This window comes from Rhinatrema bivittatum, chromosome 1, assembly GCF_901001135.1.
Source record: "Rhinatrema bivittatum chromosome 1, aRhiBiv1.1, whole genome shotgun sequence".
In the NCBI taxonomy this organism is placed as follows: Eukaryota; Metazoa; Chordata; class Amphibia; order Gymnophiona; family Rhinatrematidae; genus Rhinatrema; species Rhinatrema bivittatum.
This window is the reverse complement of record NC_042615.1, coordinates 722,856,444-722,874,564: the sequence shown is the minus strand read 5'-3', so window position 1 is coordinate 722,874,564 and position 18,121 is coordinate 722,856,444. Positions and strand designations below refer to the sequence as shown.

Below are 18,121 nucleotides of genomic sequence, written 5' to 3'. Positions count from 1 at the left end.
AAAAACATGTTTTGGATTTCTTTTAAACATTACATAAACTTCCCTTGTGCAATGTTTAGACAGTACTCTTGTGTAATCTTCAGACATTGCTTGACATAGCCATGTTTTGAAATTCTGCTTCAGGAGCACCAATCCGAGGGACTTGAGCTGCACAAAATCTCATCTGGGGAAGCAGCAGCCATTTTCAACGTCCCTTCTCAAGGTGCATATGTAGGCAATGAAAAAAATGCAATGTTTTAAAAAGGGAGTCTCATTATCAATCATACAATCCACTGGCAATAACAATTACATGATGATAACAGGGGATACCGCTGGAATTCCCTATTCATCTCATGAGGCTCCATGGTACTTAATGTAAACATCCAAAATTTTAAAAACCTTGAACATGTCCCTGCCACTATGCGTACCCTTGAGCACTGAAGTTGTTCATAAGAACATAAGAAAATGCCATACTGGGTCAGACCAAGGGTCCATCAAGCCCAGCATCCTGTTTCCAACAGTGGCCAATCCAGGCCATAAGAACCTGGCAAGTACCCAAAAACTAAGTCTATTTCATGTTATCCTTGCTAGTAATAGCAGTGGCTATTCTCTAAGTGAACCTAATAGCAGGTAATGGACTTCTCCTCCAAGAACTTATCCAATCCTTTTTTAAAAACAGCTATACTAACTGCACTAACCACATCCTCTGACAACAAATTCCAGAGTTTAATTGTGTGTTGAGTAAAAAAGAACTTTCTCCGATTAGTTTTAAATGTGCCCCATGCTAACTTCATGGAGTACACCCTAGTCTTTCTATTATCCGAAAGAGTAAATAACCGATTCACATCTACCCGTTCTAGACCTCTCATGATTTTAAACATCTCTATTATATCCCCCCTCAGCCGTCAAATGTATGTGTATGTTCAAGATGATATAACACCGGCGGAGCTTCCAAACGCATGTGTTTTATACAACGGGGATGTTCCGTAAATCTCGTTTTCTGAGATCTTTGAGTTCAGGTGCATCTTAGCTTGTAGGTATTCCGCTGTTGTGTTGGAGTTTTTTCTGGCCTGGGTTGTATGGTTACTCTGTGGTACTTGCACCCTGGAGTATTTTTCCATTTCTTTCTTCAGCTACCAAATCTTCTGTAGTTTTGCAAGCCCCAAAGACCTTCCCCCCCCCCCCCCCCCCGGGTCAGCTTTACCTGTGTCAAATGCAAAATTGCCTCAAGTGCAAACTTTTGCAAAAGCGGTTACTGATCTTATGTACATAGTAACTTTCCAACACTGCTAGATTTTCACTTTGGCTACTTCGAGAGTAGAAAATAATGAATGGCAGTAGCTGTGGTGAGTAATTGCTTCTTAACTCCTTCCTGTCCCAGTATTTCTTTTGTTCCCCTGCTCTACCAGGAAAAAATAGTTATTTGTTTTTTTTTTCTCAACTGGTCCTTCCTACCCCTTTTGCCTTCCAATTAATTCCCTAATATCTAAAAAAAAAAAAATAAAACATGTGTATCCCTCATTGACTGTTTTCCATAAAATTGGCAAGATCTTTTAAAGGAATAGGCCTTGGTGTACCTATCTCACCGGTCCTGCCACACCCCATGCTCTCATGTGACTCCAAAATGAAACATGGAGATACTCTAGTTGAGTCTATTCATCTTGTTTTCTTACACACATTTAATATGACCCACAGAGATTCCAGATAGGAGGTAGTTGCTCACAATTCAATTAAATCCCAATCTGCTGATAATTCTTTGATGCAGTTTTAGCATCCAACATCAGGCAAAATGCTCATATAATCTAAGATTTCACTAAAAAGTGGACTAATGCGACCCTATTGAACTCACAAAAAGCTGGTTTGCTCCAGCCATCACTAAGAGGAATCCAACAAACATTGTTGGAGATCATCCCTGTTCCTGAGCTCTCCAAAGAGTGACTCAATCAAAGTTAGAGCATGCTTTGATAAAACAATAAAGAAACAACCCCACAAAGGGATCTAGAGCAGTGTTTCCTGACCACTGTGCCATAGCTCTCTTGTGTGCATTCAGATCTGATCAGGAGTGCCACTGAAAAGTCACCACTGCCTGATACTCAGATCCAGGCCAGCACCTGGGTTCTGCTCTCAACACTACAGGAATAATAGATACCAGCAGTGGCTTTTAAACTTGTAAGAACTCCTTTCTGAGAACATGTGTGATCATGTTTGCCTCTTCTTCCTAGCTGCAGCATGAACCCCGGAGTGTGGCAAGTAATGGGCAGCATGCAGAGCACGGATAGTTAGGACCTGCTTCGTGCAGCATTCACAATGCTTACAGCACTTCCTCATTTTCCCCATCTTTGAGTTCTTCAGGCCTCTGTCTTATCTCCAGGCTGAGTGAGACAGGGAGAGCATTCACTGAGTACTGGATTCAACTCACTTTGAGTGTTGTGAGCAGCAGTGAAGGAATTCTGGTAGCTACATGCAGCAGCCAAGGTAACTAACAGGGCCCATGATGCCCACATGGCGCATCATAATGAGTTCATGTGTGTCTTCGCCTCTTCTCTTACTTTGTTTTAAAATTTGGAAGAGATGCCATTGGTGCCTTCAGTGCTTCCCTAGCTCTTCTTTTGTCCATACAAGTCCTTTCCATGTACACACTATCTGCTCCATGGAGGCTGGTGTGCCACGCAATATTTTTCTTAATGTAGGTGTACATTGTACTTGAAAAGGTTACACTGCCCTAGAGTACCAGTTTAACTAGTAACCATGGATTATATAATCCCCTTCTGAAACCTGGTGTCCTGACAGGTATATACATTTACAAATAGTTAAATATATTGATGACAGACATCATTTAGCTGTAATTTAACTGAAAATGCATAATATTATATAGTCCAATCATCCACCCTTTAACACATGTTACATTTATGTTTCTGAAGCACACTTATGTGAATCCTTAATATTATTCTCTTTGTGAGAAAATATCAACTGGGATGGCATCCAACTAACTGACAATATATATTCAGGTCCATATATATGTGATGCCAGGCAGCAGATGTTGCTGAACCAAATTAAATTCACAAGGCAAATCAATGACAATGTTGTGATGGAATTAGCTTAGTCTTTCAACTTAGCTGTGACACATGAGCACAGACACTGTAAAAGAACTTCCATGGAGGAATTATTAAACAAGAATTAGTACCTTAAGATGAATCTACCAGGATACACCAGCTAAGGTAAAACTGAATCTGTAAATCCTAAAATAATCTCCAGGCAGATATAATTATATACCAATAATTAGATCTTTATCACTGGGCAATTTTGGTTATAATTACAAAGGTGAACATTCCTGGAAAGCAATCCTTATCTCTCTCTAAATATTTAAAGGTAGTCATTATCATTTTAACAAAAAAATGAACACAGGTGCCTGAATTAAAATCTCCTTCAGCAGCTTCTGGTATGTTCTTAATTGATCTGTGAAGAAGCAGAAGTTAAATTTACAAAACACAGCAGAAACAATCAACAGTTTGGATTCAGGCACTAATAAGTGAGAGACTACAGTGCAGATGATATAACAGGAACAGACAATAGAAGTCCTTGGTATTCTCTGAGAAAAGATCGTGCAGAATTCCAATCCAATCTCCAGGAATCAACCCCTTCACCAGAACATGGCAACTGCACCTATAAGGAAGCAGAGACAGGTCCAACTGTGGAGGCTGGCTCCCTCCCAGCAACGTCATCAGGTCCCTCTGCTACACATAGTCCCCATGGCCTTATTTAAAACAGGAGCAGCTTAAACATTTCTTCAAACCAGAACTGTAAGTACAGTTTAGCAGTAGCTGTTGTACTTTTTAGCGACAATGTTTCTGAAGCAGATGATTATTCATAATTGTTAGGGTCCTGCTTCTCCACAACTGACCCGTCTCCCATTTTTCTGGTAACAGCTTTCTTTGTTCCCATCTGGAGAGACATACACAACTTGGTGCATCCTTTCTTGCCTTTTGTGCGGGAGAAAAAAAGTGTTTTTCCTGTCTTGAACCAGGCTCTGCCCAGTTTAGGAATGTGTTTTGTGCACAGAGCCACAAGATGACTCAGAGAAAGCTAACTTGAGACTAAAGGTGTTCCCAACGTTCAGATGGCTATGAGGCCAAAGGAAAATTTGGGATTCTGGAGCAGACCCGTGAGTTCTTCCCCTTTTGTGTATTAATGTTGTTCTGTGCTGGAAGTCTTGTACGTTGTCTGTCAGCAGACGTTTTGTCTCCAGTTGTGCTAAGTGGTGTTAATGGAGAGAATCTACTGTGAAAAGATCCAGACTGAGTACCTGCACTTGGAAGTAAGTCTTACCTGAAGTGCTTAAGTCCAGAACTGTTATGTTATCACCGTTTCTAAATAAACCACTATTGAGGCCGAATTCCTGACACTTCTCCATATGCCATGACCTCTTAATTTCACCAACCTCTTGCTGGAATAATGATGCTGCTTCATTCAGATGATCCAATTTAGGATTTTCTCTTACTTCTTCAACAACTCTTTGAATCCACTCATCTTGATTCCTCTTGATCACCTCCATGAGCCACTTTGGGACATAAGGATATTTATAGTCCCAAAAGTCTTTTACTATCTTCTATTCTTCTCTCTCTGCTCTACAGAGATACCCCAGATTTTAAACATAAGGTTTTCCAGGCTCCAGCCACTGATCTTCTAAGGTTCCCTTATAATGAAGATGGTAAAAAACCATAGCTTGTGTGACAGATGCCACCTGCATCATCACTTCTGCTGCACTCTTCCTTATAGCTTCAGGAGTTTGATCTGGAGTCTTCAACCTCCTCCAGGGAAATCTTCCTTCATGCACATGAACATCGCCATGCTGATTGAGGTATAGTGATCCATGGCCCAGACCCCAACACACTTTAATTGGGGGCAGCTCACTCACCTCCTGCTCTGGCTCCAATATCACTTCAGGATCTGTTCCCTTCTGTTTCACATGGTCCACAAACTTGATTGGCTCCTTCACTAAAGGAGTAACCTCTAGCACTGTGAGCTGTTCCATTGACACTTCAGCTTCTTCAGGAATTTGGCAGACGTCTTCCTAGCTAGTGTAGCCCATCTTCCTCTGACCCTTCTTTACTGCACTTACATTTGCAGCGAACAGGGTTTCAGACATGCTGGCCTCTAGCGGTGAGCTTGCAGTCTCAGGCAGCTCACTCTCCACCTGACCCAGGGCTTCCTGCAGAACTCTGTGCATTCCATTTACCACTTTCTATGTTACTGGCAGGACCAGTTTTTCTTATTCCCCCAAGAATTTCAGCTTCTCTATACTGATGGCAGCAGCAGGCCAATCCTCCTCTCCTCCTTTCAGGTGTTTCTCTGCCATTATTTCTTCACTGAGCATCACCAGCAGTCCTTTCAAACCCATGGCTTTAGCCTTCATCTCTTTCCAAGCTTCCTTCCATTGCAGGTACTGTTGCAGTTCGGCCCCCACACATGACATTAGGGAGGAGATGATATCACGGCTGGCTCCACCCCACAAATCTCCCAGTTTGCTGAAGTTCCTCATACCTGTTGGGTAGTCCTCCATGGGTCAAAAGTGTGGGGCACAGCACTCATGGAATGCAATGTCTAGTATTCAAAAAAATAGTCCAACGCTGATGCATATGATGCAGTGACCAATTACAGAAAAAAGATGTGTATGCCAGTTTTCAATATCTTATTTATGAAAAAGACCATCATACCACCCTGCGGTATTTGATCTTAACTTTAGTTCCAACAATGAGAGATCCCACAGCAAACAGATTTCAAGATGCTGCATTTGCACCAGACATCATTAATGCACAAAACAGTTCAGAATTTGATGTCACTCAAAAGTCCCATGCCAGTTTTCTAACCTGCACCAGACTAGCTTCCATAAAATTAGCAGGATCTCTTGAGTGAACCTTCCTCATCGGTCTCTCTGCACTCCATGCTCTTGTGTGACTCCAAAATGAAACTTGGAGATACTCTAGTTGAGTCCAACCATCTTTTTTATTTTCTTGCACACATTTAACATGACTTGAAGCGATTACAGATAGGAGGTGGTAGTTCATAGTTCAATTAAAACCCAATCTGCTGATGCACCAAAAGATATTAATTCTGTCTAATGCAATTTTATCATCCAGCATCAGGTATAGTGTTCATATAATCAGAGATATCAGTAAATAGTGGACTAATACAACCTATTTAATACTTTATCAGTTAAAAAGATGCTTTTTTCCCAAGCCTCAATGAGAGGAATCCAATTATAGTTGTTAGTGTAATCTTCCCTGTAGTTTACAAATGCTCTGCAGGGAGCCGAGTCCTCTAAAGCTGCATCCTGGAGAAAGACTCTCAAGGAGTGAGGACCTTAACAGGTAGCAGCTGATAAACCACAAGACAAGATCTTCTGCCTGACCAGCCACCTCTCCTTTGGGTTGAGCTTGCAGGTTCTGTGGCAGGCAGAGCTTTCCAGGCTGGGTAGAAGAAGCAAAGCGGGTGACTGGGCTGAAGCTGAGGCAGGCAGAGAGCAAAGCTGAGTCTAGGTCCTTGATGAGGTCAAGGCGGGCAGAAAGCAAAACAAAGTCCAGATCTAGGCTAAGGTCAAGGTAATGAGAAATCAGGCCAGGGGAGAAATATAACAGGACAAACAGGACAGGGCAAGGCTGGAACAAGGCAGGGCAGGAATACATAGAAACAAATCAGAAACAAGACAGGAGCACGCTATAGCAACTAGCACTGCAAAACGAGCAGGAGAGCTGTTGTGAAAGCGCTGGAGGGTAGTTCTGAGCTTCCTTTTATACTAGATAGGATGAGATGTCACCTATGCATATCATAGGAAGCCCTGCTGGCAGGCCCTTATAAAAGGGCTCAGGAACTACAGGAAGTTCAGCCATGTGCCTGAGATGCGGCATGATGCTGGGAGTGCTTCAGACTAGAGGTGAGGGGCATTACAGAGACATCATGCCTGCTCTTAAGCTCTCCAAAGAGTGATTCAACCAAACTGGAGCATGCTCAGATAAAACAACAAAAAAATCAGCACCGACACAAGAGATGTATAAATCTGTTTAAACTAGTAACCATGGGTTACGCTTGGACTTTGCCTTTCACTTACTGTTTTTATTTATTTATTTTTAACTGCCATCAGGTTGTAGTTTCATTCTCTCTGGTTTGCCTTGGATGGGGGGGAAAAGGGACAACAGTGTATCATAGTCACAGTCACTTGTGCTTTCTCCAGTCCCAGTTCACCTGATGGGCAGTTGCTGTAATTACAGCAACAGAAGCCTTTCTCAAACTCACGTCCTCATATTCTGATTATGTTCAGTTTTAGTACAATTATTTAAAAAGATTGAAACGGTCATCCTTCCTAAATCTAAAGTGTAATGGAAAAGAATTGGATATGGACACTGCAGGGGCCGGATTTTAAAAGCCCTGCGTGCAGGCGTGCGCAAGTCCCGGGGCTTCGTAAAAGGGGCGGGGAGGGGGCGTGTCTGGGGTCAGGGGGGCGGTTTGGGGCGGGACCGGGGGCGTGATGCCGGCCCGGGGGCATGGTCGAGGCCTCCGGACCAGCCCCCGGGTCGGGTGATGGTGCGCGCAGCAGCCTAGCCTACCCTACATGGGGCACGGAGACAGCCAGGAGGCACTCATTGCCCAGGGCACTGTGTCGTGTGTCCCCGTCCCCCCCCCCCCCCCCCCAACACTCTTGGTCAGGTTAAGATCACTGTAAATTGATTGACTAAGGCTTTCCTCCTGTTCTAGCCATTGAAAATAAGCTAAGTGAATCAGGCCTCTGTTCCTGTAAACAATGCTTGCTTGTTTATTATTTATTAAAAATATTTGTTCCACCTGTAACAAACAAATGTCCTAGACAATATTAATCATTTGCTTTTTTTTTCCCTTATTACTTTTTTCTTTCTAGATTCTTGTAAAATGCTGGAAGAGATGATCCTAAAGAGTTCGTCCTGATGAGGGGTGGAACTGTGTGAGAGAGAGGAAGTTGCTGTCATGCAGTTCCTGAGCCACTGAAGGTATTTCTGCTGGTTTGAGGAAATACAAGCTCCACTGAGGTGCCAGATGTTGTAATCTGTTATGCGATTCTGAAATAAGATGTCTCTTTTATTAAAGTCCATAACATAGCCTTTTGATTTTACTTTTTTTTCTTGCACTTTTGTAATGTTGCATCTATAATACAAATCTAGAAAGCAAATTAAACATGTAAGGGCCCACTGGATCTTAATAAGCAACAAGCCCCTGTAATAGAGAATGTCCAGACTGTGTAAGTAGGTGGACTGAATCATTTGCTAAGCCATCTCCATAGGAGGTACCAGACTGAATCATTCCATCAAATATACAGGCCGATATAGTAAAGTGCGCTCTAGCGGAGCGCACTGTTAGCCCAGGTTTAGACGCGCGTTTTCGACAGGCTAGCTTTACCCCTTATACAGTAAGGGATAATAGCACGTCGAAAACGTGCATCCAACCCCACCGAAACTAATAGCGCCCGCAACATGCAAATGCATGTTGATGGCCCTATTAGTTATTCCCGCACAATACAGAAAGTAAAATATGCAGCCAAGCCGCACATTTTACTTTCAGAAATTAGCACCTACCGAAAGGTAGGCGTTAATTTCTGCCGGCGCCGGGGAAGTGTATAGAAAAACAGAAAAAACTGCTTTTCTGTACACCCTCCGACTTAATATCATAGCAATATTAAGTCGGAGGTCCCAAAAGTAAAAAAAACAAAAAAGTAAAAAGTAAAAAACAAAAAAAGTAAAAATCGGCCCACGGCCAGCGGGTCGGAAGACGGACGCTCAATTATGCCGGCGTCCGTTTTCTGAACCCGTGGCTGTCAGCGGGTTTGAGAACTGACGCTGGCAAAACTGAGCTTCGGCTGTTAAACCCGCTGACAGCCGCTGCTCCTTTTACCACGGGCCCTAATTTGCATAGGCCACCCTCCTGAATCGCACGCCCAGGAGAGTGGCCTGTGCGCGCGCCGGGAGAGCAGGTGCTCGCATTTCTGTATCGGCCTGATAGTGACCCCCTAGAGTGCTCCAGAGGGAGAAGCAGCAGAGAGTCAGAGAGATGTACTGGAAAGGAGTTTGCAGGAAGAACGCCAACATTATAAGAACTGTGATTTGTCTTTTGAGAAAAGCTACTGGCCCAAACAAAGGGGCGAGATTTTTTTCTCCTTAATTTTTGGCAGACCACTGCTGAAGGGTGGCAGTTTTATTTTTCTAAGATCTAGGACTTAAGGAGTAAAGGTTTCTCATTTCTGGATGATAGCCTGTATCCTTAGGGCTTCTTATCCCTTGTGGGAGAGTGCCCTGTTTTTTCTTTTTCTTTTTTTTTTTTTAAGGGGGGTTTGCCAGTATAGAGACTATGAACCTTTCAGTTGTATCCTGGGCTGCTCAAATATGTGTGCCCCAGTCCTACACAGGCAGTGTTCCAGAGAAGAGAATGCCCATCTGGTACAGAGCAGAAGATGATCAAAGGAGCGGGTGCCCTTCTGGTACAGCAAGGAGACAGTTCAGAAAGGTGGAGAAACAGGTACAATGGTTCCCCAGAGATGAGGCACCCTTAAAGCCCTTTTGTAGGAGAACCTGAGCCAGAAAAAAGAATCAAAGAGATCAGAAGAGAGAGCAATTTTGAAAAACTTGGATTCACCTGTATAGAAATATATGTAATGTCAGATCATTGCCAATGAAGAAGCTGAATTTCCTTAGTTATTTTTGTTCAAAAACCAGATCCTGGAGTGTGTTTCATTGAGTCAAGGCATGATTGACTGTCCTATTCCTAAGGGCCATGAAACTTTGCTGTTCTCCTGCTCAGAACAAACCCTGGGACTGCCATGAGCTGGTTAGGATGCAATCCTTGTATAATCCCCTCTCGCTATAGGAACATGGGAAGGGGGCTACAAACATAATGCAAAAAGCTGCACTGAAATAAACCTGAACCCACCATACGCTATTTAATATTTTTAAAGCCAAGAAGTAATACCTATTTTATACTGTATCAGTTAAAACTATTTTTAAGTTTTCTATTTTAAATGGCTTCCTTGCACCTCTAGAGGAAGCCATATTTGAAATGGTGTCATGATTTACATTACATAGGGCTAGATGTACCAAATAAATTTTTTTAAATTTCTGTCTATGGAAAACATGCTTAGTACATAGGCCCTGTGCATTGATTTCTAATTGGTTCATGTGGTGTGGACCAATCATATTCGAGGCATGTGAGGTAATTTTATTATGCCATTACAAACCCAGCTGGTTCAGGGAAATTAGAAAGGAGCTGATAGATTTACAAAAATAAACTAAAAATGAAGATTGTGTCTGATAATGAGTGCTTATTACTACCTTATCTAAAATATTGCAAAATAGAAAATTTATGTCTGAGTTGATTGACCCAATTTGAGGATGGAAAGGAGGCTGAGCAAATACTATGTGGAGAAGTCAATACATTAAAAAAAATTGCTATTATAAAGTTGAAATGGAGGCTGCATGGGAGACTAAATAATGACAAATTACGTGATCATGAGCATACAATGAAGAATTTTGGATTTGCTTTGATCCAAGCATTAGCTGCTTGATTTCCCTATGTATGAGTCTAATTATCCCTTTTTGGATACATATTCAAAGCCACATAGATAGTTATCTAAGTTCAAGTGGTCCATCTAACTCCATTAACCATTTAAATGCTTAGTTTTTAATATTGACCTCAGAGTTGTTCTGATGACATTGGATACCCTATAGAGAAAGGCAGGGGAAACTGCCTTAAGCATACTCAAGCCATAATGTCAGCATGAACTAAGGGAAAGAAGTCCAAAACACCTATCAACACTTCTATCTCCACACTACCTCATTTATGTATATATTCACCCTGATTCTTCCATGCCGGAAGGAGTGGAGAGAATGAGATGGGATTTAAGGAAACTGGAAGAGTGGTCGAAGATATGGCAGCTGAGATTCAATGCCAAGAAGTGCAGAGTCATGCATATGGGGTGTGGAAATCCGGAAGAACTGTATTCGATGGGGGGAGAAGGGCTGATATGTACGGAGCAGGAGAGAGACCTTGGGGTGATAGTGTCTAATGATCTGAAGTCGGCGAAACAATGTGACAAGGCGATAGTTGAAGCCAGAAGAATGCTGGGCTGCATAGAGAGAGGAATATTGAGTAAGAAAAGGGAAGTGATTATCCCCTTGTACAGGTCCTTGGTGAGGCCTCACCTGGAGTACTGTGTTCACTTCTGGAAACCATATCTCCATGAAGGGACAGAGACAGGATGGAGGCGGTCCAGAGAAGGACGACCAAAAAGGTGGAGGGTCTTCATCAAATGACTTATGAGGAGAGATTGAAGAATCTAAATATGTACAACCTGGAGGAAAGGAGGAGCAGGGGTGATAGGATACAGACTTTTAGATACTAGAAAGGTTTTAATGATCCAAAGAAAACGACAAACCTTTTCCGTTGCAAAAAAATCACCAGAACCAGGGGTCATGATTTAAAACTCCAGGGAGGAACATTCAGAACCAATGTCAGGAAGTATTTCTTCACGGAGAGGGTGGTGGATGCCTGGAACGCCCTTCCGGAAGAAGTAGTGAAGACCAAAACTGTGAAGGATTTCAAAGGGGCGTGGGATAAATACTGTGGATCCATAAAGTCTAGAGGAAGTGAATGAAGAGAAAAGGCATGGGGGTGGCTTGCGGGAATGATGGCTACTACCTGGAGATGAATATCATTATTCAATAAACATATACACAGTTAATGCGACTCCAACATTGCTCTATGCTTCAACAGCAAGAGGAAATGTGGAAAAAAGGATTTGCATCCACATGAAGTCATGGGATAGGTGGCGATGTCCTTTCATGGATTGCAAACTGGCTAAAAGACAGGAAACAGAGAGTAGGATTAAATGGACAATTTTCTCAGTGGAAGGGAGTGGGCAGTGGAGTGCCTCAGGGATCTGTATTGGGACCCTTACTTTTCAATATATTTATAAATGATCTGGAAAGAAATACGACGAGTGAGATAATCAAATTTGCAGATGATACAAAACTGTTCAGATTAGTTAAATCACAAGCAGATTGTGATAAATTGCAGGAAGACCTTGTGAGACTGGAAAATTGGGCATCAAAATGGCAGATGAAATTTAATGTGGATAAGTGCAAGGTGATGCATATAGGGAAAAATAACCCATGCTAAGTTACACAATGTTAGGTTCCATATTAGGTGCTACAACCCAAGAAAGAGATCTAGGTGTCATAATGAATAACACATTGAAATCGTCTGTTCAGTGTGCTGCAGCAGTCAAAAAAGCAAACAGAATGTTGGGAATTATTAGAAAGGGATTGGTGAATAAAACGGAAAATGTCATAATGCCTCTGTATCGCTCCATGGTGAGACCGCACCTTGAATACTGTGTACAATTCTGGTCGTCGCATCTCAAAAAAGATATAATTGTGATGGAGAAGGGCAACCAAAATAACGGGAATGGAACAGCTCTCCTATGAGGAAAGACTAAAGAGGTTAGAACTTTTCAGCTTGGAGAAGAGACGGCTGAGGGGGGATATGATAGAGGTGTTTAAAATCATGAGAGGTCTAGTACGGGTAGATGTGAATCGGTTATTTACTCTTTCGGATAATAGAAAGACTAGGGGGCACTCCATGAAGTTACCATGTGGCACATTTAAAACTAATCAAAGAAAGTTCTTTTTTACTCAACGCACAATTAAACTCTGGAATTTGTTGCCAGAGGATGTGGTTAGTGCAGTTAGTATAGCTGTGTTTAAAAAAGGATTGGATAAGTTCTTGGAGGAAAAGTCCATTACCTGCTATTAATTAAGTTGACTTAGAAAATAGCCACTGCTATTATTAGCAACGGTAACATGGAATAGACTTAATTTTTGGGTACTTGCCAGGTTTTTATGGCCTGGATTGACCACTGTTGGAAACAGGATGCTGGGCTTGATGGACCCTTGGTCTGACCCAGTATGGCATGTTCTTATGTTCTTATGAGTAGCTTGCTTGTTTCGGCAGTTACTACCCCAAACCAATAATGCCTAATACTTCACTTTCAATGCATATCCAGCATAGCTCTATGCTTCAACGGCAGGGGGAATGAAGAAAAGATGATTTATATTCAAACAACCAACAAGGACTGAATTGCACAGGCTAGGTAAACAAGCGTGGGAGTAGCTTGCTTATTACGGCGGTTACTACCCCAAACCAATTAGCTGGATACTTCACTTAAATGCAGCTCCAGCACTGCTATCTACGATGGCGGGGGTGGAAGGGAAATAGAACCAAAAAAATTATTTAAAGGGACAAGAGTAACAGAAAAGTATGAAAAAAAAAGTGTGAAAACTTGCTGGGCAGACTGGATGGACCGTTTGGTCGTCTTCTGCCATCATTTCTATGTTTCTATGATTCTATAGGATAGACTAGGGAAAACCCCAGAACTTGCACGCATGGAAAAAAAATGCTTATCACAATAAGAAAGCAAACTGCCAATGCCTTAGCAAGCTGCAGAGCACAAGCAACTAATGGCTTGCAAGGCCAGTAAATGTAACCAACCCCCCCCCCCCCCACACACACACACACACACACACACAGTTTCCCTTATATACAATCTTTATTCTACATTTCCCCTCATTTGTTCTTTCTATGTTAAAGTTAACTGGTTTGGAGTAAACACTGCAGAGTTTGGTCCTACTGGGGAGGGGTGAGGTGAACACAGCATTATGGTTCTGAGTCTTAATTGCTGTTTCTGCATCTGGTCCAAATTTAATTGTATGCGGACGTAGAGCGGAGGGCAGGATTTTCTGTTAACTAACTGATCTACTTGTCTGGAGTTCAAGCATGTGCAGCTTGTTGCACAACAGTTACACACTGTGATGCAAACTAGTGTTGAATTCTTTGGAATTCCTGGGCTTTCTGATGCAACACAGTTTCTAAACCATGTAAATCTCATACTTGTCAAACTTCTTTCTCAAGCTTTTCTGGCATGAGGCTGATCCTTCAGAGACAGCAATGTTTCCAATTGATAATAAATAGTAATCTTGCTTTCTGAATTCCATTAACTAGGGACAAAGCCTTGATTGCTGTGCTTTCTTCCAGATTTCTGCTAATACTATCTATGTTTCCAAATTCAGAATTTAGCCTTGTATATTCACTGATATTTATTGACTTTTCCCAAACTGATTGTAGTTTTGACAGATTAAACCTTTCTTTTCCCAGCAAGCCCTTTAAAATACTGAAGCTCATCTGTTTTAGAGCACAGATGAGCATCTGCCCTGCTATGATTTTGAGACTGATTCCACCCCAGTGGTTTTGGTTTCCCAGAGGAGAATAAACAATCAAATTATTGAGTTTTCACAAATAATTGCTGTCAAAAAATGGGATAGTCTGCCACCGTTCAATATGCTTTCAAACTCTCAAAAAGCTGTTCTCGAGGGTCTGCATTCAGATATCCAGACCACACAGGGATATGCAGACCACACAGGAGGCGGAGATCATTTATACTTTTCATTATCTGGCTCATCCCTGCCTCTGCCCCCACCCACAAATGGCTATTCATGCATCTGCTGCAGTCAGGCAGCTTTTATTCACTTCCCTGAGGCTCTACCTCCCAGAGATTTACTCTAGCTGCCCTTTTGCTTGCTTAGCTCCCAATATATATGGGAGGAAAAATATCTCATTTTTTCTTTTCTTTCCATGGAAAATCATAGAAGCCAGATCATGCGACAATATTTCCTTTTACACAGTTCAATTCCACTGGAATGAAGCTGAAAAAAAGTCTCAAGGAAAGGTTGCAAATGCACCATTGATGGTCCCTACCTATTGTACAAGAATCTCAATATATTATCCACACATCATCTTCTGTCCCCCTCCCCCACTCTGTCTCATAATCACTAATATGCACTATTAGAACATATATCATACATGTGCACCCTGATCATTTGGTGAGAAATAGAAAAAACCTGCAAAGGACATCAAATGTCAGACAATAAAAGAGGATATATTTATCTGCTCCTTTGCTGAAGAAAGGCATGAATGAGTGTACTGGGCTTCTGGAGCCTCTGGATGAGATAAAGGACCACTTTCTGCATTCACAGGCAGAGCATGAGCATATCTGAGTGAGGATGAAATAAAAATAGGATAGTCACTCAGGAAGCCTCACAGACAAAACAGAAAGCAAAAGATGCAAATCAGAAAAGAAAGTAGCAAATATATCTATACATTCAATAGGCAATATCTATTCAGCTCCAGATAAAAATCTCAGTAGATGCATGCATCTACTGGTGACATACCTGGTCTGCAAGATATTGTTCCTTTGGAAAGGCTGCTGCCTGTTATGGATAATTAAGGGAAAAGAGAGAATGGGTTTGTTATATTAAGAAATGAGAAGAATAATGCAAACACTGGATACACACAAGAGAAGGTATACAATGTAACCTAGAAAGACAAGTAACATGATCAACATTACTAGGAACACAGAAACAGCATATGCTTTTCCACTGCATGCAATAGAGGACTGTGTTCAAAGCCCACGAAGGAAGCAATGCAGCTGCACATACACAGACAGAACAGAGAGGGATGGATCAGGAAAGGGCAGGCACTGTGTTAAAGTTGGATCAATTGACATACACATACAAGAGAACACAGCAAGGATCTTAATGTTGCATTGGAGATGGACCCTTGGGCCGAGGTGGGGTTGACGCAACCCATAGGTAAGGACCTACGGGTCCCCACCATCAGCAGGTGGAGTGGGCTGAAAGTCAGAGGCCGCTGGAGCTTCACCTATACCAGCCCTTATTCCCCGCAGGTTGAGCCTTTGGGTGCCGGGGCTGGCAGGACTTAGGTGGGCCTCTGTGTATAGTTGCAGGAGAAGTGGGTTCAGCCCAAAGACAGCAGGCGAGGGATAGTAAAGTTCTACTTTGGACTGGATAATGTCCTGGAAACGCGGGCACCAATGGAACGAAGGCAGACAGAGGGCGCTCGAACAAAGGTAGGCCGAAGCCTGATGAATCCACATCCAGGAATTAGACAGAAGAGGTGTCCAATGGTAGGCTTGAGTCAGGGCTGGTGGCAATCCAGAGGCAATGGCAAGCAAGACTGATATCTGATTATGGAGAAGGTCAATAGCGTGGTCAAGCAAAGCTGAGGTCTGATCACGAAGATAGTCAATAGCATAGTCAAGCAAAGCTGAGGTCTGATCACGGAGATAGTCAATAGCGTAGTCAAGCAATGCTGAGGTCTGATCACGGAGATAGTCAATAGCGTAGTCAAGTAAAGCTGAGGCCTGATCACGGAGATAGTCAATAGCGTAGTCAAGCAAAGCTGAGGCCTGATCACGGAGATAGTCAATAGCGTAGCAAGCAAAGCTGAGGTCGGGGCTGGAGATGGCCTGTAGCGTGGTCAGGCGAAGCAAAGTCAAAGTCCATGTAGTCAATCTGAAGCATAAGCGAAACAGGAACCAGGAACAACAAGGAACAGGAATGCAGGGAAGAGACGATTCTCTTAGTAGCAACGAGTACTCGACCAGCGAGGAGACCTGTTGCAAAAGCAAAGCTAGGGAGCGGAGCCTGAGCTTAAATACTGTGAATAGTTTGACGTCATTAACCGGGGCTGCGGCTAGGTTCCCGCCATGGTCCCTACATAAGGATCAGCGATGCGCGCACGCCTAGGGAGGAGCACGGCGTGAGTGGTGGTGTCTCTCAACGGGCCATGCGGAGAGGCCCAACGAGTGGTGGCATCAGGACCGGGAAAGCTGGAGACTGTCGCAGGGCCAGAGGCGCCGGGAGAGGCCTGAGGACGGAGCTGGCGGTCCACCACCGCCAGCGAGGAGGAAGCAGAGGCTGGAGTCCTTGTGGAAAAGTGAGAGGGCTGTGCTGCGGGTCTGCCGCGGACAGCACACACAAACCTTAATGGTGCTGTACACCACATGAAAAGACACTTGCAGAGACACATGCTTGGCTTCATGAAAACAGACACGTACAAAGAAATATTTCTGGAATGGCTATCTTTTTAACCAGACTTATTTGCTGCTCCATCAATCAGAGCAGCAAATAAGGCTGGTGAGATACCTACTGCAAGTGTCTTTTCATGTGGTATATAGCTCTGGCAAGCTGCCAAGAGCCCTTAACCTCACCACTTCTTCCTGGTACCCAGGAAGCAGGGTGTCCTGCGGTTGCCTCCCAGGGTCTGGGTTAATCTGAAAAACATGGAAAAAAAAATGAAGTTGCTCATTTGAGAATGGAGTCCTCCAAGTATAAAGAAAAATAGTCTAAATAAAGACTTGCACTCTAGCAGCGCACATTGCACCTGTCAACAGTTTGTGCAAACCTTTACCCATCTCACATGGGAAAAACTGGGAGATAAGACCTGCCAGACCTACGGGGATTGGCATGGATTCATTATGGTTAATCTTCCTAATTCCAGTATTAATTACAGAGGATCAGGAGCTTCTGCCCTGGCTGCTATTTCTCTATCTTGGTCAGATAATCAGCATAGGATACCTATCTGTTTATATAGTCCAGCAGTGCCTTTCTGACATTTAAAGGGTCCATATCTGTTTCTGCTGATCAGCCACAATTGTAAAGTATTCTGTGCTCTTTAATTCTAAACAGCAGGCTAATTACTTTGTCAACATAGAAAAGTCTAACTTCTTACAGATTTTTAATATTCCTATGTACAAATGATTTAAAAAACTTTACACACCATCTTTTGTAGCTCCTTAGGAATGAAATATTCTGCCAAGATTTATAATTCTTCACTAACCGTACACTCACTCTTTCAATTGCTATTAATCTCTATACTAATATACAGAGTGAATTTAAAGCAAAGCTGATACAGGCGCCCTTTTTGGGAGCTGAATCTTCATGTTCAGCTGAGAATAATTTATACTTTGTACATGCTGAGAGGTTTTGTCCCAGGAACTTCTTCAGCATATGCCAGACACAAGTGATATGTTGAGCAGAGATCATCCATCTACATGTCACTCCCAGAATGCTTGGCATGGATTCTGACTTTGGTTAGCTTGTTTTTCCTGATTATGCCTTGCCTACATGATTCAATGGAGATAACAATGTTGCATCAAAATGAAAGTGTACTAATAGGGGTAGATTTTAAAAAGGTGGGCGTACATGTACAC

At 42.7% G+C, this 18,121-nt stretch overlaps 1 protein-coding gene across 1 annotated transcript in view; it reads left to right on the top strand.

Moving 5' to 3' along the window:
- IL31RA (interleukin 31 receptor A) overlaps window positions 1-18,121 on the top strand; it is a 201,815-nt gene that overhangs the window by 57,135 nt on the left and 126,559 nt on the right. Inside the window, exon 2 of the mRNA XM_029619639.1 lies at window positions 7,889-7,997. The gene's annotated coding sequence lies outside the window, so the exon portion shown is untranslated. The remainder of the gene's footprint in view (window positions 1-7,888; window positions 7,998-18,121) is intronic.